Here is a 26,044-nt window from a genome sequence, read left to right as displayed (position 1 = left end):
ACACAACAGAGAACGAATGCAACATGAAATCCAGGATGTTGGCAATCCAGGAATACCTGCATTTATGTCTCATATGGATGTGCTCTTCTCTTAGAAACTAACTTGATGCCAGTTGTGGAGTTTGTCCATGTGTAATTGTCAACTACTAATTAGAAAAATAATTTATGAAAATTAAACCCAAAGTGGCTGATATCTCTTTAGAAATTCTAGTCTTCAAGTATCACATGCTATTATAATGAAAGTCTAATTTCTTCATTTAAAATGTTATGGCCACAAACAGTATTTTCCTACTTTTGCTAGAAAACCAAGTCTGTTGGTAGCTGTGACTATTCAGTTCTTTTATAACAATTGTACACAGATTCTGGTCTCTTAGATTTCAAATCAAATACACAAAGCCAGAAGTGGTAAAGGCAAAGTCTCTGTGTCTATGGTACTCATTATCCCTAAGGGAAAATAAAAAGATCAGTGATCAAGTGCTGGGATCTCAGGGGTGGGTGCCAGTCATCTGGGATACAGCACACATGCTGAGGCCCACATCCAGGGCCAGGAATCCTATGCATTCAAGCTCCTGTTTCCCAGAAGAGAGATCACCATGACTCTTTTCCCACAGGCCATTAACCCCTTTAATTAAACTAAAATTTTTCCCCAATTAAAGTACATAAAAAATGCTGATACTCTTAAATAAGTTGAAACCTAAGGCGCAGTATTTTTCAATACATTAAATGTTTGTTCCTGGTGTTTAAGTTTGGTTTTCTCAAATGACAGAAGAAAACCACTGGCTCACAGATTGTAAAATAATAATAAAGGAAAGGTATGCTACATTTTTGAACTAAGGATGAAGGAACTTCCTTCCTTCATAAGAACTTCAGACTGCTCCTCTGTCAGCCTGGACTAAAATGCATGGTTGCCAGCCTATGGAGTATCCCACTTGTCTTTAAATGTCATATCAGTGATAATGGGTCCATGCAATGTTAATTCTCAATGAGACCTAACAGTACCTATCCTCTACCTAGTTGACTGTTTACATTACTACCTTACTGTCCTCATTAGTATAACTTAACTATTTTAGGAGAGTTCTTCACGGGCAAATAACCGACTACTGATTATAGGAAATCTTCCCCAAGTCTTGCACAATCTTCAATAGGAAGCATGAACAGAGAGAGTTTAGGACCTGTAACTCTCCTTAGATCCTTCTCTCAAAATCTGAAAATGAAGTTTCTGTCAACTGTTACCATGTGATCCATAACCAAGCTCGTTCAAGCCCCCATATTAAAAGACCTCCCTGAATACTTAACAGGGGAAAATAAGTGCAGACCTTCCTTAAACCAAACTTCCAATTGTCAGTGTCTTCTAACCTTCCCTTGACAACTCTTGAGTCCCTGCTGTGGCCTTAGATAGGTGGGCCCTTGCCACAGTAAGCAACACACTCACCTTAGCCTTGTCAACTGATTGTATTGGTGGTGTTTGGGGAGTAGGTGGCAACATTATTTCTTATTCAAAAGAGTGTATAGATCAGTGGGAAAAACTGTCCATTGAAAACGTAGAAATCTTATTATTATAATTCCTTTTGAGGGGAATTTAACCTTTGGTTTTAGATCCCTATGTGTCTCCCGATTTTTAGAATAGTCAGATGTCACCATAGTCAGATGTCACCCATTGGATCAGAGAATTGGTAAACAGGCTTCTGTAAGCCAGAGCAAGCCACTGGAATGAAAACTGGTAAAAAGAACTATTTAGTTAACATATTCATTGCACGGTGACATCTTCAACTAATCCTTGAATTAAGAAAATAATAATAATGTTACCTTTTGGAAGAAGTGAAACGAGGCCTGTATTCTAGACAGATTCTGAGGACCATTTCAGACATTAAACCTAACCAAGTCACAGAACATTATAATATTAACTACCATTTATTGGACATTGTTCTCATTGAGTGTTTATTATGATCCAGGCAATTAAAATGTTAACACTCTTAATCTTCACATCAGTCTTATCTAGCATATGTTGGAGTCACTATGTTCAGAAGAAGAAAAAAATGATTTACATAGATTTAGGAGCCTTCCCCAACCACCCAAGCTAAAATTCCTCCAACCCTGTTATCCTTTATTGAAACATGCCTTCTCTATGGTATCATGAACTATCTGAAATCATCTATTCAGTTAATTGTTGTTTAACTCGTCGTCTCCTTTTCACAAAGTTAAGCTTCAGTGAGAATGGGGACCTTGGCATCTGTTTACCTCTCTACTATTATTGTCTACAAAGGTCCCTTGGATATAGTAAATATTCAATAATTGTCAAATGAGTGTAGTAGCATAGTTCAAGGTGATAAGGCCTAAAATACATTTTTGAAAAATGTCATCACACGATTCTGATATGTTACCTTCCGCACCCCTGGACATGCCTGGCATAAATATCCACTCTGAGAACATCAAAAAGGAAAATAAAGGCTTTTTGTTTTTTGGGTGGGAAAAAAAAAAAGTGAAAAATTTATGTGAAAGCTCACTTTGACAGAAGTGAGATCATCCAGCAAGAACTCAGCCCATGAATTTGTTAGCTCACAATCAACTGCTGATAGCACATTTCAATACTGCTGACTGGCTTAGAGATTATTGCCTCAGTGTAGTTTTTCACATTTACAATTTATGTTCCAGCATCAAACAGTGGTGACAAGCTGTGTATGGGGGCGGGGTACAGGAGATCCACAGAGCCAACTAAAATAAAAATTCCATTGATTTAGCCAGAAATTCCATACATATTTTCAGATCCACAAGTGACCTCTACATGCAAATACCAGGTTATTTTTCACTTTTTTTCTTTTTCTTTGTTTTTTTTTTTTTTTCCTTTAAACAGCATCAGTGAATTCAGTGGTCTTACTGAATTCTCTGCAACTGAAGCTGTCACAGATATGTCTTGAATCTGTATTCTCAAAATGTCAGGCAGACAGCTCAAAAGAAGGAATGCTCAATTTGCTCACTCAAATCCATCTATGGCACAAGACTGTTAATGACTCCCAGGTTTGCAAAGCAAGGAATTTTTTGTTTCCTTCTGGCTTTTAAAATATGAATCCTGTGGTATGTTCAGCTCATGTTATTCTATGTCTTTAAATTTATCTTAATATCTCTAAGAAATATTTGTAACCTTTAAAAACCCACATAAATTTTCAGAAATATGCTGGGGATAGATCTGATACCCTAGAAACCATTCTTAAGAAATATCATAGGTCAAGAGGAAAAAAAAAAGTTAAAACAGTATCTTCCAGCAGCAATTATGCCACTGAATTCTACAATTTTTTTTCTATTTTAGCAACAATTCAAGACAAAGCAACAATTCAGGACAAAAATATATGATTCTCACTATAGGGGAAGAAAAATATTTTTCCCCTATACTTCCTTAGGTACACACAAGTGGTCTCTGTTGCAAAATACACTTAAAAAAAAAAAGAAAAAGGATACAATTTATTTAATTAGAAATATCACATGACAAGGGAGCCTCCCTAAGAAAATCAGACCCAAAGAAACAGATTTAAAGGTGTATTACCTACTTTTGATAAAGCAATGGATACTCATGGAGAAGATGGATAAAAAAAAGGTCTGAAGCAGTGGTAATAAACTACATGAAACTTAGCAAAGACTGTCCATTCAGATTCTTCTTTCTGACCTTTGTCAAAGAGAATCTGATCCTCCAGGCACAGAGTACCATTTACATGAAGGTCTTTTGATCTGCTTCTGGGGAGAAGGGCAAGGGATGTTCAGAGGGTAACCTATCTGCTTCTGCAGATCTCAAATTCATTTTAAAATACGTTGGAGTAACATCCCCTGAACCCTATCAGCTCACTTTAATTAATACATCAGGAACCTGGGGGTGAGAGCCATCCATTCATGTCACCAGGGAACTAGGTAAAAAAAAAAAAAAAAAAAAAAAAACCTGTAACTGAACATCAGGTCTGACTCCAAGAAACAAGGCTCCACATTGCAGGTACTGATGACATTTGTCTTCCTAATCCTTTATCCCTGGGAAAGCCATTCTTCCATTGGTCTCCAGTCAGCTCATACCCATGTCCCTAGACAGGCTGGCTGCGGTGTGGGTGGTTCCTCTCTACTGCTTTGCCTTGCTTCCATGAGCAAGTGGTTGGCCTGCTTTGTACCTGTTAATTTTAGAAGTGGGAGACAGTTTGAAGAATAGTAAGGGGTGGCAAGCTTTGAAATAAAAGAAAAAAACCTCAAGGAAAAACATTGTGGAATTTCCTATTCGCATTCCAGAAAGGACCCGTGGATCAGGACTGGAAAATTTTATTTTGTTTCTCTTTTCTATTAGGTCTCTCAGACATTAAAGTGACTAGGAGGATGATGCCTCAGAGAGCAAACCCAGTCAGATCGTCTCTGCAGGCCTCAGAAGGACAACAGTCGTCTATCCCAGGGCACACTCCTGAAGGGCGTGAAGCAGGGTGGGCAGCAGGAGAACTGGCAGCTTTAAGCAACACGAAGTCACTGCCATCCTGGGATGTAAAGGAAGGGAGGCAAAGGGGGTATTATTGAAGTCGATCCAAAACTGAGGAACAGACTCATCTGAACAAAAATAAATTCCTGGTGGTTTCCACATGCAGCGCTAAGTCTGTCCAAACTGTCTGAACTCATTGTGCTACTCAGGACAGAAATGTTTTTCCTTCCAATTACTTTATAAGTTTCTTCAAACCCAGCTCAAACCTCTCATTTCCAGCCTCTCCAAAACACTCTTGCCTGTGTATCCTGAACTTCCCATAACAGGGAATTTAATTTTACACTTGATCAAGAAGGTTAAGTAAACTTCAGCTAAATCTGTGCCTGACTCTAGGCCCCTGACCTGTTTTTAGAGCATGACTTTAGAAAACTTGACACTGTAAATTCTTTCTCTTTTCCTTTGAGATGTACATTTTTCCCAGACTCTTGTCAATTTTATAACCCAAGAATGTCTTCTCAAGGTCCTGGGAGCCATCCGTTTGAAACAGAATCATTAAGAAAGATATTGCTCCCATCTCCCAGTCTCAGTAGGAGGTTAGGACCTAACTTCTGGAGCTTCACTGAGCAAACCCAGATGGCCTCTTTCTCCTCCCAGCTATCAGGCTCTCTCCTGCATTAAAGTCTTGGCATAGTTAAATATAATCTCTTCTGCACATTGCCATTGTCTTTACCTCTATTGCAATGATCTTGACAACAGTCTTCCTTGAGACTTGACTTGTTCAGTATCATGTCTCTCTGGCATGTCATCTTATAGATATTTCTTTAGTGCTAATTTTTCTTGGTCTAAAATCCTGGAAATACCTTGATTGAATGATCTGGTCTTTCTGAAAATTTCTTGATCAACGTATTCCATTTCCTCCTCTGTTTTCTACTCTGCCTTCCTCAAAACACGTGCACGCGCGCACACACACACACACGTTTTTACTATATGTCTGAGTTCTCATTTTTTTTCGAAAATACATATTTAGACCTCCTGACTAATGCTTTTAACAGGCACTAAGTAGCTAAGAAGCAGTCCTTCCTTAGTAACCATATGACTTCCCTTCTCTGGATCTCAGCAAACAGCTAAATAATCCAGGAGAAGGATGTGCATGGTAGTCACCTCCAGTCGCAAAGGACTCGGGATTCTTCTCCAGGTTACTTGTCTCTCCTAAATTAAAGATGCCTCTTTAATCCAAGGAACATTTGAGAAGACACTTCATCTTCATGCTTAAAAGGCCATTTATTATTCAATGAGCAAATTAGTTCACATTCTTTTTATTAATCATTGGTAAGGAATAAACCAGATTATTTTTACCCACACATTTTAGTTGTGAAAAATCCTGGAAGAGGGCATCTATAAAAGGCATGTAAAATGAAATAGATGAAAAATACTCTTGAAAACAGATTTTGTTTTCTTGAAAGACAGCAACTTTCCTACTCAGTAAATCTTACTTTGAAAATGAAACCTTTGGAATGTGATTGCTTGGAATATTTCTATGGCTTTCCCTCTAAAAGTGGCTATTGTTATTTATGAGAGACTACAGCAGGGATAGTTACCTTTTTAATATTCTCACAATCTTTCTAAATCCTAGGGTCCTGAATTTAAAGTGAATAAGAAGGAACCACTCTTGTATATCAACTTTATGAAACACAAAGACAATCAGACTATGGTTTTCCAAGATAAAAATACATGCACTAAAAAGCAATATGTTGCTGAGCATGGTGCCACTTTCCTGTAATCCTAGCAACTCAGGAGGCTGAGGCCTAGGCTGAGGATTGCAAGTTCAAAGCCAGCCTCAGGAACTTTTAGTGAGACTTAGCAATTCAGCAAAACCCCTTCTTAAAGTAAAAAAAAAAAATAAAAATAAAAATAAAAAGAGGGCTTGGACTTAGTTATCTTTCTCATCTTGCAAGATGGCAGGGGAAAAGGCTGAGAAGCCAGACACTAAAAAGAAATCTGGAGCCAAGAAGGCAGATGCTGTTGACAAGGTTAAAAAGGAAGACCCTACAAATAAGAAACCCAAGAAAGGAAAGCCCCATTGCAGCCGAAACCCCGTCCTGGTTAGAGGAATTGGAAGATCTGCTACGTATTCCCGAAAGGCCACATACAAGAGGAAGTACTCAGGTGCTAAATCGAAGGTTGAGAAAAAGAAGGAGGTGGTTCTTGCTACTGTTACAAAACCAGTCAGTGGTGACAAGTATGGTGGTACCAGGGTCCTTCAGCTTTACAAAATGCCTAGATAACTACCCGACTGAAGTTGTGTGAAGAAAGCTGTTTAGTCTTGCAAAGAAACCCTTCAGTCAGCATTTGAGAAAGCTGAGAGCCAGCATCACTCCTGGGACTATCCTGATCATCCTCACGGGGTGCCACAGAGGCAAGAGTGGTTTTCCTGAAGCAGCTGAGCAGTGGCTTGCTATTTGTGACAGGACCTCCTTCCCTCAATCAAGTTCCTCTGCTTAGACCACATGAGAAATTTGTTATCACCACCTCCAGAAAGACTAATATCAACAATGTGAAAACCCCCAAACACCTCAATTCTGCTTACTTCAAGAATAAGGTTGAGGAAGGCCCGACACCGCCAAGGTGAAATCTTCAGCACAGAGAAAGAGAAATTCAAGATCACAGAGCAGCGCAAGGTTGATCAGAAAGCTGTGGACTACAACATTTTACCCAAAACCAAATCTATTGCTCAGCTCCAGGGCTACCTTCGATCTGTTTTTGTTCTAATAGATGGAATTTATACTCACAAATTGTTGTTCTAAATTTCTTACCAAGAACCTAATTAAATAACTGATACATTAAAAAAAAGAGGGCTGGGGATAAGGCTCAGTGGCTAAGCACCACTGGATTCAATCTCCAGTACCAAAAAAAAAAAAAAAAAAAAAAAAAGTAGTAGGAGGGGCACTGAGTAAATCTGTTTTCAGGGTACATTTCTAGTTGGTAATTGGCTCAGTTGCCAAGACAAAATGTGAGATGAGATGATCAGCGTATCATAAGAATTCTTAAGAGAAACAAAACATAAAATTGATAAACAATAACTATTTTATTTAACTGTTTTAAAATTTTTATATTCTGTTGTTTTATTATTTTTTATTAATCCTCGAATTAAGTGTTATTCATCCAGAATGCAATTAGCATTCTCTGGGAAATTGCTCCCTGATCCCATCCACTAAGTTGCCAAGTTTATACTTTGAAACTCATCTCCACTTACTCTTACACACCAGGGGATATACCTCACTCAAGATGACCAATGTGATTTTCAGAGAATTTGCAATTGACTGAGGCTCATCAGCTTAAAATAATGTGACATAATTTCTAAAAAATGAAACATCAAGCAGATGTAAGAGACATGCACATAAACCCAAAAGGAGAGACTAAGAGGGAAGGGCTACCCAGAATTCTCCCCTGCTTTCTATTGTCGTCTTTGAGCCTTTGTGAGTATCCTTGATTTCTCTGAGATTACACCTGTCTTCTCATAATTCACACTTTTTTTCCTGATGGGAAACTGGGTGAATTATTTTCTGTAATTCGAAAGCAAAGAGACATGAATACACTCCTAACTATGTCTTTGTTTTATTGGCAGGAATACCAGAAAATACTTCAAAGGATTTAAAGGTCTTTTCAGTCATAGAAAACGGAGGGAGAGGCTTGGACCGTGATGGTGCAGCAGGCAAGGAACCCAGGTGGAAGGGCAGATGGCTGTGGCCAGAAGGAGAGAAAATGGGCCAAGTCCTTGGTACCCATGGGGTATAGAGATGGAAAGTGAATGGAATTCTGGCCAGAAGAGACAACTGGCCCCGCAGGATTCGACTGGGCAAAAGGCACTAGCCCTTCACATGGTAGCTTCACAATGTGACAGCTGCAACATTTCCTAAAGAATTCTAGGATATGACACGCAGAGGGAATCTCCGCCTTCCCCTCATGAGCAAAGAAGGCAAGAGGAAAGCAACATTAAGCAAGAACGAAAATGACTGAGCTGTTGAGAGTCCTAAACATTCTTGCTTCGTTTTCTTTGGTTGTTACATTAAAATAGACAATAAAAATATAATTTTGATGATTGAAATATATTGCTCAGACCAATGAAGGGTCATATTTCTGCCACTTCTTTGATCGTCAAAAAGATTTAATTCTCCTTCAAAGTCTTTCAAATTAAAATATTTTGAATTGTTTCTTTGTTTAAGGGGGAAATGGTTACATTTGCCTTTCAGAAAAATCTTTGATTTTAAAAAAAACCTCAAGGAATCAAATTTAATTTCTCAATCACGTATGAATTCTACCTGTGTTACTCTTTGCTTCATATTTTGTCTGAATCTTTTGTCTGAATATCACCTTACATCGATTGGAATAAACACGTTAGTCATTGTTTTATCTGAAATACTGTCCTTTCCTCTGTCCATTGGACAAGGATATCATAAGGCCTTTTGAAATCTGTGCTAAAAAGGAAATAACTGTTAATCTTAAATCACCTCCCAGAAAGGCAAACCCATTAGTCTGACTTGGTTTACTCGTAGTAAACCCACATGATTCAGTATTAGTTTTCATCATTGACAACCATCTATACCCAGGAAGATGCTGTGACACATGACAAGTGGTTCTTCTTAGAATAAATAGGGATCATATTCTTTGCTGTTTGAGGCCTTCTATGTGTGTTGATTATTGGCACAAAGGAACTTTTAGACACACTATATGCTCACATTTCTTCAACCTGGATTGATCAAAGCAACTGTACTTTAGGATATCACTGAGGACTTTATAATGGAAATCTCCATGAAACATGCTATAGCTGCTTAGAGAAAGAGAATCCTTCAGATCCACGTTCTCCAACAGCTTTCTCTATCATTTTAAATAGGTCACTTAAGTTCTCTGTATCAGTGCCACACATTTCATTTAGGCTGTGTTCTACTTATGAATCTGCAAAGTAGCATATGATTTATAAGAGGAGATGATACTAGCAGTTACATGTCAGAAACCATGTGCATTGACATATCATTCTTTAGTCATGTCTTAGCTTTATGCAAGGAAATGGATCAGAGAAAAACAGCTAGAAGGGAAAGCCTACATTCACATGACTAGAATTCTAGATTTACAGTGGGGTGGGGGGGAAGGATATACACATTTACACCTGTGATAGATGTCTAATTTTCCCAGCAACTAAGTATATCACTTACTGGATAAATTGCTCAAAAAGGTTCTCTACATACTTTGTCATAAACACACACAGGCATCCTAATCTGTATTTGTCACTGTTATTTTCTTTAATATGTAAGTCAATTATAGCAAGCTTTAAATAGAACAGCATAATGAGAAAATATCCTCATAATTAAAGAGAAGAGTACAGGAACTTCCTGCCAACATAAACTGTTAATTTTGAGACATGCACTCTATAGACTTTTTCCAATTTCTCTTTTCTTCAGACTTTAAGTTTTCCCAAAATTATGCCTTTAATGAAATTTTCCCATTGAGTGCAATTTTCTTACTTTAAACGACGACTACATTTTGAATCTGAAACGTCTGCAAAACCCTCATTGACAAAAGACAAGATTGAGATTAGTTCCATTTTCAGGAAATTGTGCCATCAGCACAGCAGATAACAGCAATAGATGTTTCCCTTTCTCCTACTCTTAAGGGGCCTGGGATCTCATTATTGGTGCAGCTATGAAAATTGTTACTATATTCACATTTTAATACTGTCATTTATTACAGCCCTATATTAGTGTTCAAAAGAGGGGCAGGGGGTACAATGCTACACACTTTCTTTCCAACCAGAAGTTAAAATGTATTTGACTGAAAATACAGAACATAACTTCTATATTAATGCATCTTCCTGTTCCATATTCAAATGATAAAATTCACAGAGCAGCACAAGGAAAAAAAAATGCAATGGAAACCTACCATCAGAAATAGAGTGTATTCTTCCAGCTTTGCACTGCAGTAGAGCACACCGAGAAGCACATTCTGAATAGCAATAGCCTAACTTCAAGCTGTATTGTCTTACATATTTCAAACCACACTTCATGTGAAAGAACAGACTGGTTATTTCCAAGATGTCTCACTGAAAACTTATTATAGTTCCAGGAAAATGAGACTTGGTGCAGTGGCAGAATAGCCAAAGGCCTTTTGCTTTTCTGACTACTATTCAAATCTTACTTGGCCCAACTTGACAATCATTCTTTCTGAGGACATTAAGAGGCTTCTGTAAGTGGTGTGATACCTGCAGTTTTCTTCCACTTGGGATTCTGCTCTATAGCTAATGCAGACACAAGGGACGGGAAAATATAACATTTTTACAACTATAAAAGTATTTTATTTAGTTTCCCAACTACTATGAAGTGTGGGATCACATCCAGGAGTGAAAGAGCAACGAGGTAGGAAAGTTTTTAAAAGACAGATTACAGGTTCTTCCCTCCACAGATTTGAACTGAGTATGTCTGAGTTTGGGGCCAGGAAACCTTTGTTTTGAAAATGGTCACCAAATTAAATTTTTTAATCTTTATTATTTATTTATTTATTGGTACTGGGATTGAACACAGACGGGGGTGCATTACCACAGAGCTACATCTCCAGTCCTTTCTATTTTTTGATTTTAAGACAGGGTCACACTAAATTGCAGAAGGCCTTGCTGAGCTGCTGAGGCTGGCCTTCAACTTGTGATCCTCCTGCCTCAGCTTCCGGAGTTAGCTTCTGGAGTTGCTGTTCCTAAATTCTTATGTTGGTTGCTCAGTTCCAGTTCAAGTGTCCTACCTGGACACACTGGAGTCGAGATTAGAAGATTACTAAAAACTTAGTAGAGTGTGATCTGTGGGAAGAAGAATGGGGTAATGGCAAAGATACAGTTTAGGATAGAGGAAGGGAATACGTCACTTCATTTAGTCACCATCCCCCTTTGATTGAAAAGTATCTTTTTTTAAAATTAAAAACAACAACAAAAAAGGAGATTCCAAGAAGTTGAATGACTTGAAGTTTTACACAATATTTGTAGCTACAATTGTGGTTCAAATTCAGGCCTCCAAAACCCGTGATCTCTCTGATACATCATACTATCTACCTCCTTCAGCAGTAAGGTGATCTCTGTAGGTCTAGGTTTAGAATGGCAAAAATGATAAAATTTTCCCAAAACTATGATAACTACATCATTGAATATTGCTCAAAACTGAGAAGGTAAACAATTCAATAAGAATATTGGACAAAAGAAAGTAGTTAGGTTTTATTTTGGAATTATTTCTATGTATATACAAAACATTTCCTTAACACTTACTAAAGGGAAAGAATTGATATTCACTGGACTATTTTACTATGTCCAGTGGTTAGCTTCTCCTGCATGGTATACTTAAAATATATTATTTGATTTAATCTTTAAGATGAGTCTGTAAAAAGATCTTATTAAACTACATTATCTATACTGTAAAAATGTGGTTTAGCAAGATTAATTTTTGAAAAATTTTATCAAGGAGTCTCAAGTTAGAACTTAGATGGTCTAACTCCAAAATCCAGTGTTTTCTAATATGCTATACTAGGTGCATTTTTATTTAAAACATCCATTCAGCAGAGAAATGGAAGACTGGGCATGCACTTGAGCAGCCAGGTAGAGTTCAGCACATGGATGTGCACAAGAATTTACTGTTTACTTAATGTTTGGTTTATTTAAATGTCCTTAAGGATCCCAAATCTCCCTTCTCCTTCACTCTGCAATGATGTTTTGCTATTGTTTGAACCCCAAAAGGCACATCAGCATACAATAAGCAACACCACGGATGGAGTTTTGTTTATTTTTGCTTTTTTAATCTCAGGAAGGCCTGGCATCTAAGACTTCATGCATTAGAGACCACTGTAATTATATTGAGGACAGGTAGTTGTTCTGTATTCCCTCAGGACAGAATGAGAAATGATGAACTTCAAGTCATACTTGTGTCATTTAGATTACTAGAAAGTAATCCTTCCAAGTACTGGGAAGAGTAGTCTGATAACAAGAACTTTTGCAGTCAACTATAGAAGAGGGCCTCGGGGAATTATCTCCTTAAGAAGCCAGGACAGCTTATTATCTGACTAGTATTATTCATGCACACCTCTCACTTGAAGGCAAGAGAAAGACTAAGGAACCTGGGCTTCTTTCTGCCTGTAAATTTGTATGGTACTTTAAAAACAAATTCAGAAAACATTCAACCTGCAGATATCTTATTACCTGTTTTTTTTTTCTCTCTCATTTACTCTATCAGAGCAACTCCAAGAGAAAAAATTGAGATAAGAAATAACAAGTTAGGTGAAAAAAATAAGTTTTTTTTTCTAGATTTTTAATTCAGAGCAAATCTAATATGTACATATTATTTTTCATCCAAATTTTACCTCAAATCAAATGTATATGAGGACAGGTATCTTTTTTCTGTTATTTAGAAATATGACTTGTTAGGCAAGGGTCATAACTTGAAGATTCACAAGGGTGAAATTAGCTAATATTGTGTTTTATACCACTTCCCTCTGAGGGTGTTACCGCTCTCTGATATTTCAGAGCAGAGATTTACAAGATAGCTTCCACCACAGTGTCACATTCTCCTGCAGGAATTCCTATGGGCATAACTAGTTTAGATGTAAGAGAGGTTTTGAATCATGAATAATTCCCAGAGAACTAGCCCTAGTGCATCCCATTCTCCCAATAATTGCTACATCCAGAACTCCAAACACCACAGGGGACAAATGCCCTTTTACACTGCTATCAAGGGCCAGCCTTCTATAATTACATTTAAATCAAGTTGGCTCAACCTTTGCATCAATCTGAATGCTAACACTGACTTTATTCAGAACTGCTGGCTCTCTCAGTTTCTTATGGATTGAATGATATAGAGAACATTTTAATTGCCTCCATGTTTTGTTGAGAGATTACTTTGGTAAGTTCACTTCAAAGGTAAAAGTTGAGCCCATGTGCTCTCTCAGTCAATTTTAAGAGAGGAAAGGAGAAGGAATTTGATATTACTAGTATAAAGTGAGAAGGGAAGAATTTGTAGGAAGGGGGCCTGGTAGAGTGGTCATTGAAAAAAACTCTTGGCATTTATACAGCTAGGAAAGAACTCTGGTGAATAATATGTCTGGCATTATTTTCGTGTGGTTGATCTGGGGTGTGAAAAATGCTCCCCCCCCCCACCTTTTATCTTTGTAAAGGAAGATCACTGATGAATTCTCTCTGGTTTACTGATGCATTTATACAAGTTGATTCTGTTTGGAGAGTTTATAGAGAAAAACAAAGAGGCCATAAATACACAGGTTTTAGAAGTATATAGGTAGAGGCTAACATTTCTGAAGAAAAAAAAAAAAAGATACCCCAAAAGCCATCAATTTCTCTAGGGAATGCTTTATCATTCCCCATGAGTCGGTAATTCTTCAAGGTCTAAGTCAAGGCCTTTTTCTCCAAGAAGCCTTTTCTGATTACCTATCCTTCAGTGATCTTCTTCCATTCTGAACTCCTACCCTCCCTCCCCCTCCCCTGCCTATGTCATTTAATTTAGCTTGGAATACTATTGTTTAGTGACTTAATATAAATACAGGTAAAAGACAATACAATGGAATTCAGACCAAGGCCTAGCAACCATATTATCCCCTATCTACCATTCCTGAATGATGAGGTTTTATACCACCTGCTGTAACATAATAGGACCAGCTGCAAGGATTTATTTTTTATATACCTGTATATGTGCTTCTAGTTGTTTTGGTTACAGAGTTCATATTCACAAGTTTATTTGAAGGTTGAGTACTTTGTTTTTTGAAAACCCAACATTAGTGGGGCGGAGCCAGCATGTTTTACCAACACAGATTTTTTGTTGTTGTTGTTCAGAGTAGATTATGACAAACTTTGGAGCCAAATGCTTCATTGTTTGTGGGTAAATCTCAACAGGCTTGTTGAATTAAGCTCTACATACTCATCAATAGGCATTGCCAATAAGGATGAAAATAAAGCAAATTAATATTTTTTAAAACTCTGGGTCTTCAGAAAAATCTCTATGAGGCTTTGATGAACAAAACATCAACCAACATAAGAAGCTGCACCATTGTCTGGAGTTTGGGCATAATCATTCTCAAGGACATCTGCGGCTGACTCTTTTTCAAGCCCGGATGGCGGGGATCTGAATCAAATCCAGACTCTTTTGTTGGAAAAGATCTGAATTTTGAGATTTCCATTTAAGCCGAGAAACAGCTTTCTCCATTCAAACACAAGATGCAATTTATTTTACAGTATGAGATTAGTAGCAATGATTGGCTTTGAAATAAAGAAGTCTTGAAGAAAAAAACATCACATATAAAAAAGAATAACTTCTAAAAAAACAGTAGTTCTTAGCTCAGCCAATAGAGCCACATTGCTTATTTGCAAATCGTTTTATCATTTCAGATATACTATGTAGACTGCATAAGCTCTAACATTTGGTATCTGAAAACTTCAGGGCTTTAAATTAGAAATCAGGATGGTAGAAACTAAACCCGGATTAAGGGTTTTCTAGATTAAAATACACAATTTTTAATCTAGAATGGAACCCATGGAGCAAAGTTTTAGACTGATAATGATTTGTTTGGGGTATTCAGAAAGTTGGTATTAGTGGAGATTCAACTTTTCTGATGAAAATATTGAGCAAAGTTCATGCCCCTCCTTAATAAGAAGTCCACTTTTGATGGATTCATTAACAGCTTGGTCTGTAAATCTTACCTTCACTGATATTTTAAAGAAAGTGACATTATTCTTTGATATGTTGAGGCCCTTTTCACCCGGTTCTCAGTCAGCATTTCAACCTAATCGCCTATTTAGGAAGTAAAGAAAAAGAAAGAACATGCTTTCTCTTTTTCTTCCTAAAATTTTGTCTCACATGTGCAGTAACTTGGCTTTGGGGTCCACTAAAGCCTCTCGTCTCTGCAAACAAAACACATTCATGCTGTCTTCCAACAACCCAGTCAACCTCTACTCCTCTGGTTCCCAGACCTTCATAGTGGTGGGAGGACAAGGTAGAAAAGCTACATTTGACAAGAGAGGTAGGTTATACCCAAGTGGTAGGTTATTGCCACAGTATACAGCATCATCTAAGTTCAAATAGTGGCTATCTTTAGGGGCAGTGGGAAATTACTGAAAACATGTAAGAAAAAATTAGGACATGATTATTCTATGAAACAGAAGGGGTACAAGAATAAGGGAAGTCACAAAGTTTTTTTATTATCAAGAGGATAGTAGAAATATTTAGGTTGAATATAGGTACCTTTTTTTTTTTTAATAGAAGGGTGCTATGTGGAAGGTGTCAACCAAAGGACTTGCCAGTAATAATGTGGGCAAGATACAGATCACAACGCACACAGCTGCCCATCAAGTGAAAACCTTCAGCCCAAGGAGAAATTACTTCTACCTGTATTTCTACTTTTAATATCCAGAATATCATTTCTCTCGAAAAACTGACATCTACATTTTTTTTATGTTTTATTTGCAAATGGACTTATCCACTAAAACTTAGAGATTATGGATAAGTACATATACCCCCTTGTAAATACTAATATATCTTCCTCTCTTATGATCTAATTCAGTATGAGAAATTATCTTCATTTTTGTTCTTTCTGAAGTCCTCCTCCATGATACAGCTTTTCCTTGAAGAGGAGTAAGAAGATGATGATGAGTCTCCCAATCAGTCCCTAATTATTTAGTGGTCATGCACAACCTGATCACCATTGTGTTGGTCACTTTGTTGATAACAACAACAACAACAAAATGTTTTGAATTTTTTTAGAACCAGGGATTGAACTCAGGGGCACTCAGACACTTTTGTATTTTATTTAGAGACAAGGTCTCACCGAGTTGCTTAGCACCTTGCTTTTGCTAAGACTGGTTTAACTCATGATCCTCCTGCCTCAGCCTCCAGAGCTGCTGGGATTACAGGCATGCATCACCAGGCCCAGCAAAACCATTGTTCTTAAAAGACACAACATTACAACATCAGGAAAAAGAAAACTAAACGACAAGGCAAGTCACTTGTCTCGCTGGCTGTCTGTTTGCTTGATTCAAGCATTTGAAGTTAGGTAAGTAACAGCAGCTTAGTATTTTTATCCCACTCATGGAAAAGAGGCCAAATATGGTTTTAGAAAAGAGAGAGGTCATAAGAAGATTCTGTGGCTTGAGGTGGGATCCGAAGACACGCTAAAAAGAAAGGAGTGTTTGGTTGACAAGATGAGAGAGAAAGGTCATAAGGACACAGAAAGGCTTGGATCTGGACATGGAGTAGGGCATGAGGGCACTTGAGAGAGGACACTAACCTCCTCCTGTAGGAAGGAGTCGGTTTGTAGTGAAAAGGCTGAAGGGAAGACCAGATCAAGTTTAGATTTGATGCATAGGCAAATTATTCATTCATTCATTCCACAGCTCCACAGTTTCATGTGCCAGGGCCAAAGACCTGGAGCCCCAGAGCAAGATAGACATATCTGGCCTGAGACCACATGGAGAAGACTCTAAACCTACAAGGCCAGCCAGATGTAGAACTCTATAAGTTTGGACTCTGCACATTCCACTTGAAGTAATACCAAGATTTATCAAACTCCGATTCTCCAAATGAGAAAAGGTAAAATTCAAATGGGTCAAGGATTTCACTAAAACCACACAGTTGGCAAGTCTTGAGCTAGAAATAGTATATACTAATTCACATCATACCTCCCACCACTTTATTGTGTTAGAGATTTTCAAGATGCTGCAATTTCTATTATATCTATAACCAGATAAGCATTTACTCCATGGTCTTGGTTTCCACAATCAGAATTATTTGCATCTGTAATTTATTTGTGAATGAAAGCAAAGCATTACAAAGAGGTAATAAAAGGAATGCAGGGTGTGGTTAGAGCAGTGATTCATCACAATCCTAAATCCAAGCTGGTTTGAATCAAGCAAGTAGTTTTATTCTACTGTTTTTGACAAAGAAAATAATAAATTGAGGTGGATAATAAATCTATTTCTATATTAGTCATAGTCCTAAATCATAGATTCTATGTTTAGTCAATTGAATATATTACTTCCTTAAGAAATATTCTCAGAAATATTTTAGAATAATATAGTAGGAGTGAGTTACAGGGTCAGAGATATTAAACTTTTAAGGCATTTTTGAGTACTTTTGTGTTGTGGTATCTTACATATATTTGGGTATAGAATGCATTGGATAACAGACATACTCCAATATCCTTTGAAGCTTCTCTTTGGATGCACCCTAAGTTAAGAAGATGGATTTAGTTCAACCATTTAATTTTACAGGTGGGGGCATTTGTCTCAGAATTATGACTCAAAGTTACAACTGGTGTAGAGAGTCCCGAGTCAGGCAAGAAAATACTCTAGACATCTGTATGTTAATTTCAATTAAATTTCCATTGCAAGGTTGGCAATTTTGCTAACAGTCTCTGGGCTTTGGGTTCCTCTTATCTAAAGCAAAATGATCACAGTTATAAATAGCAACTATTTTATTGAGTACCCAGCATGTTAGTTGCATACACTTTACATATTTTTTTTCACTTGTTACTAACAATATCTGTAGTAGATATAAATCACCTTTTTACAGATGAGAAACAATTAGCAATGAAAACTTGCCTCATGTAGAGTAAAAGAGGATTCAGAATTTGCATCACAATCTTCAAAACCCATGCCTTCCTCCAAGATACACAAAGCCCTCCGTGTCATGAATAAGACAGCCTCAACTATCTGTCCTACTTCTAAAAAGCCTCAAAGTGTTATAGAACAAATTGAACATTTTTATAAAAATGGAGCACAATATAAAGCATTAATGAGCGGGATCATGAAGAAGAGGATAGCATTATTTAGGAAGAAGAATCTTTGATATTGAATATATTTGGCAAGACATTTTATAAAGTGGTTTCAAATGACAATATTTTCCTTCTAAGGTATTCAAAGAAAGAACAAGAAGCTAACTTTAAAAAGTAATCTGGTTTCTCAGATGACCTTTCGGAAATGAAATCAAAATGTCTTTATGTCTAAAATAAATAATTACACCACCACAACAATTTCAGGTCTGGATTGCTTCCTGATGTAGCCTCAAATAAAGGTCCTGAAGACACTTCCAAATATGCTAATTAGCTGAGTGGGTTTGTGTGCATGTTAAGCTATACTGAGTATCAGAGCCAATCTGCTTCAGAATCAGCTGAGGCAAACCACACAGCTCAATTGGATTTTAGCAGATTGAAGGACAAGTGCAATTTGTCCCCTCATCACTCCCCTAGCCTCACCATGTATCAGACGCAACTTTCTCAAACTTAACCTGCAAATGGTCGTACTTTCAGAGAGCTTGGTAGTAGCTTCTGATGTAGTGTTTCTCCAAAAACGATCTGTACACAACTTGATGTTTTCTTGACACAGAACTGCAGCTTCCCCTTCTTCCAGCCTCTGCAGCCCTTATCGTTATGCTTGCAAAACAGCATTGTCTTTATTTCTTACCAGCAGGACAATGGCCTGATTTATTATAGAAATCCAAGTCAGACTTATAAAAACTGTATAATCCTACTGATCTATCAAATCCCTTTGAGGTGTAGGGTCTACGTGCAAATAAAAACCTGTCAGACCATGATGCACTCTGAGACAAGAGTTGTTTGTGTGTGTGTGTGTGTGTGTGTGTGTGTGTGTGTTTCTCATTAGCACAAGCATTTTGAAATTCAGCACCACCTCAGGTTGAAATGTGAGGTGTGAGACTGCTATGTATCCTTGAAGCAGACACCTGCATAAGACTCAGTGTGTACAAATAGCAGGATTAGCAATTCTGAGTCTCTGCTCTACAGAGGTATCTACTGGGCATACTAGGTTTACAAACAAAAGGCTGAAGGATCCTTTGGGGAAAAAGAAAAGATAGACAAAGAGCCAAAGAAAACTTTCATTTCACTAGGCACTTGGATTCATGCATTCATTCATTAAATTCATAATTATTAAACACCAACTAAGATCCAAGTCCTGTACTTGGTACACAGTGGTGAACAAAAACAGACACATTACTGACCATCATGAAATTTTAACAATCCATGAGTCAAACTGAAGAGTAAACTTCAGCCTGATTCAAATGCCTTGAATTTAAAGGAATGCCGTCTTACCTTTTCATCCCCCAGCAAAGTACTAGAGTGGCTTTTACACAATAGGTATTCAATATACATGAAATGGAAGTTTTTAAAATAAAGTATGTAAGATTAAACTAGTAAGTATAATAATTACTGTCATTTAACAAAAGTATACAATGAACTGAGCACTGATTTCTTAAAATAATTTTTTTTTGAAATAAAATGAGAAGACATTCAAAACAATCACCCACATAAAACCTCCAGACCTCCTAATACTGCCAAATGATAATATCCCCTTACCCTAGGAAGCTGACAGGATGAACAGAAAGGATCTTAAGGAAAGTGTGCCAAGATCTCTGGGTCTCTTCCAAATGCCTTCCCATGTTAACAGGAGATCTGCAGCCTTTGAAAGACCTCCTTCAAAAGGCGAATTTTGGTGGGTGCACTGTGTTGAAGCACTGGTTTTCAAACTTTAGTGAGCATCAGACGCATCTGGAAGGACTGTTACAACAAATGACCACACCTGCAGAGAATCAGCAAATCCAAGGTAGGGCTGAAAATTTGCAAGTCTAACCAGTTCCCAGGTGAGAGAGAGAGTGCTGGTCTGGGGATCACACTTTGAGAACCACTTCTGTTAAAGTGTTTCACTTTCAAAATATGCCTCCCACTAGAAAACTAGAGGCACTCAAGTACCAACTTTCAGAAAAAGGCTATATCTAAGAAGGTGTGCTTGCTTGGTTATCAATGATAGAATGAAAGCTTTCTGTCTTTCCGTGTGGGAGCAGGGTGAGAGAGAGGGAGAGGGAGGGAGGGAGACAGAGTGGGAGGGAGGGAGACAGGGAGGGAGGGAGACAGAGTGGGAGGGAGGGAGACAGAGAGGGAGAGAGGGAGAGAGTGAGGAGGGAGGAAGGATAAGAGAGAAAGAAAGAGGGAGAGCATAGAGGCAGAGGAAGAAAGAGAGGGAGAGAGAAGAGACAGAGGAAGAAGAGAGGGAGAAAAGAGGGAGAGAGAGAGAGAGAGTGAAAGAGAGACTGACTTAGTTGCAGGCAAAACTACAAACACTCCATCCCAGAGTGAGCAATGGCACTGCTGGAGTCTACATGGAAAATTAAAAGTCAGCAAGAAGCATCATTAGGAATATCCAGGTGTTACCTATCAGCATGACCACTAAGAGAATAGAGAGAAAGAAAGCTCTTATACCAGGAACCTCTTGTTATCTGGTAATTTCTATTTCATTATAAAACTAAACACTAAAAACGTATTCTCATTCAGAGAGATGAAATCAGCCCAGATTTTGGAACAGATTTTGGAGGTTCTTTTGTCATTCTAGTTTTGTACATAAATTATGTAGCATGACCATGGTCATATAGCAACAAAGTAAAGGATCCAAATTTGATCTACATCTCTGAGGTTCCAGAGAAATCATCCATTTTAATTATTCTGTCCTTGCATACTCTACCTGGCTGCTCTTCTCCATGATCCCCAAAATACTATCAAATGTTTACTGGGAACTTATTATGTGCAGGCACTAATTCTATTTGTGTTAACTCGTTTAATTGTAAAAACAATTCTAAGAAGTGAATACCGCAGAATACCAATTATATAGAAGAGGAAATTAAATATTGTGAGACCTTGCACAACTAGTAGTAGGAAAAACAAAACTCCAAACCAATATGACTTCAGAGGTAGCACCTCTAACTTTGTACTTTTGCTAGTATCAGTCACCTCCCACCATTTGACCAAATTTATCTGCCTCTGGCTCCTTGCCTCTAATTATGTTTCTATAGAATTAGGACCTCTGAATCAAATTTAATATGTAAATGAAATATCCAAGACATTAAGATTTCTACTGTTAAATATCAATTATTATGGAATGGTAGGAAGAATTTCACCAAATTGAAACTGTGGCTAATGGCTTCATTAGAAAAGATTTTTATCTATATTAGAGTTGCAGTTAATGTGAAATAAAATGTATCCTTAGTATTTTTCCATTTTCAAAAATGAAATGAACCTGAATAAATTATAATGAATTGTGTAGTTTATAATGACAGCTTTTTTGCAGTTAGATTAATGAAATGTTATTATCCTACAAAGAAATCATTTTCTTGAGATAACGGTCCAGGCCATTGAGTTAAAATATCTAAGAAAATCCAGGGCAATCCACTCTGACACAGGTGAGTCATATTAGGCAACAAGTCACTTCTTTGTGGTATCCATAGCTACCATTAAAGGAGATGTCTAATCATTTATCTTCCTCTAACCTAGCTGAATATGAGTTACAAATTTACCATTTATATGCTTCCTAAGGGCAAATGCACAGCTGGTTCTGGTCTGTGATGGGAGAGGAAAGGATAACAATGGAACAGTTATACTTAACTGAAAGAAAAGAAAAAAGGAAATTGGGTCAGTATTAGAGCTTATGGGACTCAGAGAATGAGGTCAGTTCGGACTTCTCTACAGAATTCCAATCAGCTGCAAACACACTGCCTTTACAGAAAAAGAAAAAAAGGGGTTATACTTCTATAAACTTGGCTCCTTGAGGTCCCAGGAATCTGCTTTCCTGGTACAGTCATTATTAACTGATCCTGCAGCCTAGAGCACTGCTTCTTTCACCAGTAATCTCCTAAGCTATTTGCCCCCATCAGTCTTTTAAGGAGAATTGAAAGGAACTGTCCTTTCAATGTTTCATTTCATTGCTAAAATTTACTTAGATAGTTTTTCAGAAAAGTCCACCATGGGCACTGAGTTTCAGAGGCACTTTCTTTTGGAATAGCATTCATTTTCCTACTTTATGTATACCATCCCCAAGAGATAAAGCATGTGTTGTATTTATTCTTTTTTTATTTATGGTCTCCTAATTGAAATAATGAAACACAATAAAAATTAATCTCTAATTACTAATTGCAAAGTTTACTAATATGTCTGTAAGGAATTGGGTTTCTAAAGTCTATGAAGAAGCACACCTGTGCAAGAGTCCTTTTACTGCCTCCCAGGTAATGACAAGGTTAAAGCAGTGAGCATCTAGGACTCCTTAAGCTCCATACTTGGGAGTTTGGGAGACTAAGCCACCTGCTTAGATGGCTCATTGAAATTAATGTGGGAGATCTCATGAAAATAGAAGTGAGGCCAGCAGAGTAGAGGGGGAGGGAGGAGAAGGAAAGAAAAGTGCTGGGGAATGAAATTGACCAAATTATGTTCATGAGTGAATATGTAACAATGAACCCCATTATTACATATAAGCATAATGCACCAATAAAATAATAAAATACAATTTTTTTAAAAAAGGAAATCAATCGGGGATTTTTAGTTTCTCACTGTCATTGTATAAATGTAGATTCAATGAAAGGAAATGGCTGAAAGGGGACAGGCTGAGAACTGTGAAGAAATTAAAGGACCTTTAATGGCTTAAAAACAAAAAACCATTCTGCTCTCCAGGGTGAACATTTATTTAGCTAGATTTTCTTAAACGTATTCTCAAGCCTCCAAACTCAATCAACCAGAATGACTTTAAAAACTTTTTTTTTCCCCTCCTGGTCCACTGGAGAGATAAGTCTTTATATGATTATTTTAATGATAATTATCTATCAGGAAATTGCAACATAAAGCTAATATATAAGTGTGACAGAACATGTGAATTTTGCAAGTCAAATATCCCCAGAGTATTTGAAAAGCACTTGGGCTACGTTTTAAAATCTAACTAAACACTCCAACAGACAGGAGAGCTATTATTCTTGGGCAAGATTCATAAGAATGGGTGAAGTTAAAAAGAATAATTTTCTGAAATATTCTTGACAGCAATTAATATCAGAGGGGATACATTTGTTTCCTAAATCCCAAGAAAACATTTTTTTAAACTGCATATAAAAATGCGCTTTTTAAACAGAAATTCTTCCACTAGAGTTAATGATGATCTGAACTGTGGTAGAAATATAATTAAATTGCTTCTTCACTATTACTTTTAACAAGGCAATTTAATTGCACTTTTTCCTAATTTATTTTCTAGGTTTAACAAGAAGTGCAGTAAGGACATCTTAAAATTTCTATTTAGGCCCAGCACTGTGGTGCACACCTTTAATCCCAGCAGCTAAGGAGGATGAGGCAGGAAGATTGCAAGTTCAAAGCCAGCCTCAGCAACATGGAGAGGCCCTGAGCAACTTAGCAAGGACTTGTATCAAAAGAAACAAACAAAAACAGGCTGGGATGTGTCTCAGTGGTTAAGTGCCCCTGGGTTTGATCCCTGATACAACAAAGAAAAAAGAAAATATTATATTTATAGAAATATTATCAGAATTTATTGATGAAGAATTACAATTGCTGTAGACTAAGGGTAATACATGGACTCCTTTTTGTTACTGGATATTATTAATGCAAATCCAAATTTAGGGGAGAATCCTTGACAGGATCTCACTTCCATATTGGCAACAGCTTTCTTATCTTGATGGTCAGGTGAGGAAATATTGGTATATCTCCTGCCCTATCTTTTTGTATACACTTTTGCTTAAAGAGTACCTTAAAATTCAAAGTACAGTCAGAAAAGAACAGGATTAAGAAGCATAAAAGGCTTATCATCTTGAAAAAAACAGTTCCCAAACTTCTAAGCTGAAATGATGTAATGCAAAGAAATAAAATTGAAGGTAACATCCTATAAGTCAATAATGCCTTCATGTTTACAACCCAATGCTCCATAAACATAACTCTATTGTCTTTCTTTTTGAAATTGATGTGATATTATGTTTTCTGGCTGACATGTGATCCTTATAAGCAAAGAATTCTTAGAGTTCAAAAATGAAGCAATTAATTTAGAAGATATCAGTCCATTTTCTCAAAAAACAAACTAATTCATTATAATTATCTTCTTCAACTTCAAATCCCTGTTGAAATAATAGATAATAGCAATAAATCCTGTTAAATTTTTTCTTTATGTAATAAAATAAGAAATTAATAAATAGTATCTTCACATGAAAGAATTATTGCTACTACTATTGTAACTTTAAATTTTTTTCTTAAAATAGTTTTGGGAAAAAATACTGTAGTTAAAAGTAAGTCAGAATGAAAACGAAAATCAGATAAGTATTAATGCTCTAATTACTTGGAGGAGACAGGAAAGAAAATACCACATCCAAGAATTAACGCCCAAGTTAAAGATACAAGTTAAGGCCTTGTATTTTAAAAGTCTTTGTTATGAAGCTCTGATCAGTTCCAAAGGTTTAATTAGCAATGTAATTACACATATAGCTACGGATGACTTATAGCCCAGAGGTTCTATATTAATGAATCACAATGGAAATTAACTTTAGTTATTTAATTTATCTAATTAAAAGGTAGTTATATCACTAGATTCTAAATTTCATAAATGTGTTATGCACCCTTATGTCCACAAAAAATCCAACACATTCTCCGCCCTTTTAGGAACTCTATAAAGAAAAGTTAATTGTAAATTTCTAGTGCATTGACAAGTCATTAAAGTTGAAGGACTGAATTAGCTAAACACATCATTCATTAATAAACAGGCTATGAAAAAATTGGGATGCAAAAGTGAATAAGATATCCTCTGACTTTGAAAATGATTTATTAGAAGTTGTTTATTATTCTATATAATTCTGGACACCTAATAATGATAGTGTGCTTAAATTCTTAATAATTATAAAAAAATTTACAAATAGGTTAACAACATTTTCTACTCAGGGAAATATGTGCTATCATATGAAATCTGTGTGGAATTTGGACATAAATAATGTATTAATAATAAATGTAGTTATTAACTTCCAAATCTCTAAATTACCAAATACCCTAGTAGAGTCAATCTCCATTTATGCTGAATCCAAGCAAAAACAGGCTTATTCTTCTAAACTTCACTTACCCAACCTTAAAATTGCAAAGTTGGCTTTAACAACCAATTTGACAAGGCTTCCACACTGAGTACGATTCAGTCAGTCATTGGGTCTTATTTTGTAACCAGCCATTTGCATGGGCTTCTTATGTAGTCCTAATTACAGCTCTGCATTTCCAACTGTTCTATTGCATATATCTTCTGGTGTAGGCTTTTCTTGTTTGATGCAAGCCATCTTTTGCACCATCATCTCCTTTCATCTTGCCCTCCATTGATCTAAATTGTACTTGATGCTTGGATACGTTCTTCCCTTTTTCTGATCTCCAAGGAAAAGTTCTTCACCACTCTTTCCTTTTTCACTCATCACATCCTGCACAGGGTCACTTGTGATCTCGATTGGGCTTATTTCAGTCATCATCCACATCCTAAGTCCTCTTTGCTTAAGACCTCTCTGTGGACTCTGTACAATATCCTTAGAATAAAAATAAATCCCTCTTGTTGAATGATACATAAATTATAATATTGAGACATTGTAGGATTCTGAACATATAATATTATGGTAAACAAAGTGTCAATCATATTTTATTAAAAATTATAATTATCTTGAAATTAAACTATCAGTAGAATAAATCCCAACTATCAGAAAAAAATAATGAAATCTAGTTTTTATTAAAAAAAATATAAAAG

General features: G+C 36.7%; 1 protein-coding gene and 1 pseudogene across 41 annotated transcripts in view; one reads left to right on the top strand and one right to left on the bottom strand.

Annotated features, from left to right (window-relative positions):
- The window catches only part of Nrxn1 (neurexin 1), a 1,065,676-nt gene that overhangs the window by 872,832 nt on the left and 166,800 nt on the right, over positions 1-26,044 (bottom strand). The window lies entirely within an intron of this gene.
- Positions 6,393-7,241, top strand: LOC101967180 (large ribosomal subunit protein eL6 pseudogene; annotated as a pseudogene).

The sequence above is a fragment of the Ictidomys tridecemlineatus genome, chromosome 12, assembly GCF_052094955.1.
Source record: "Ictidomys tridecemlineatus isolate mIctTri1 chromosome 12, mIctTri1.hap1, whole genome shotgun sequence".
NCBI lineage: Eukaryota > Metazoa > Chordata > Mammalia > Rodentia > Sciuridae > Ictidomys > Ictidomys tridecemlineatus.
Note: the sequence above shows the minus strand (reverse complement) of the source record. Positions and strands in the feature narration are given on the sequence as shown.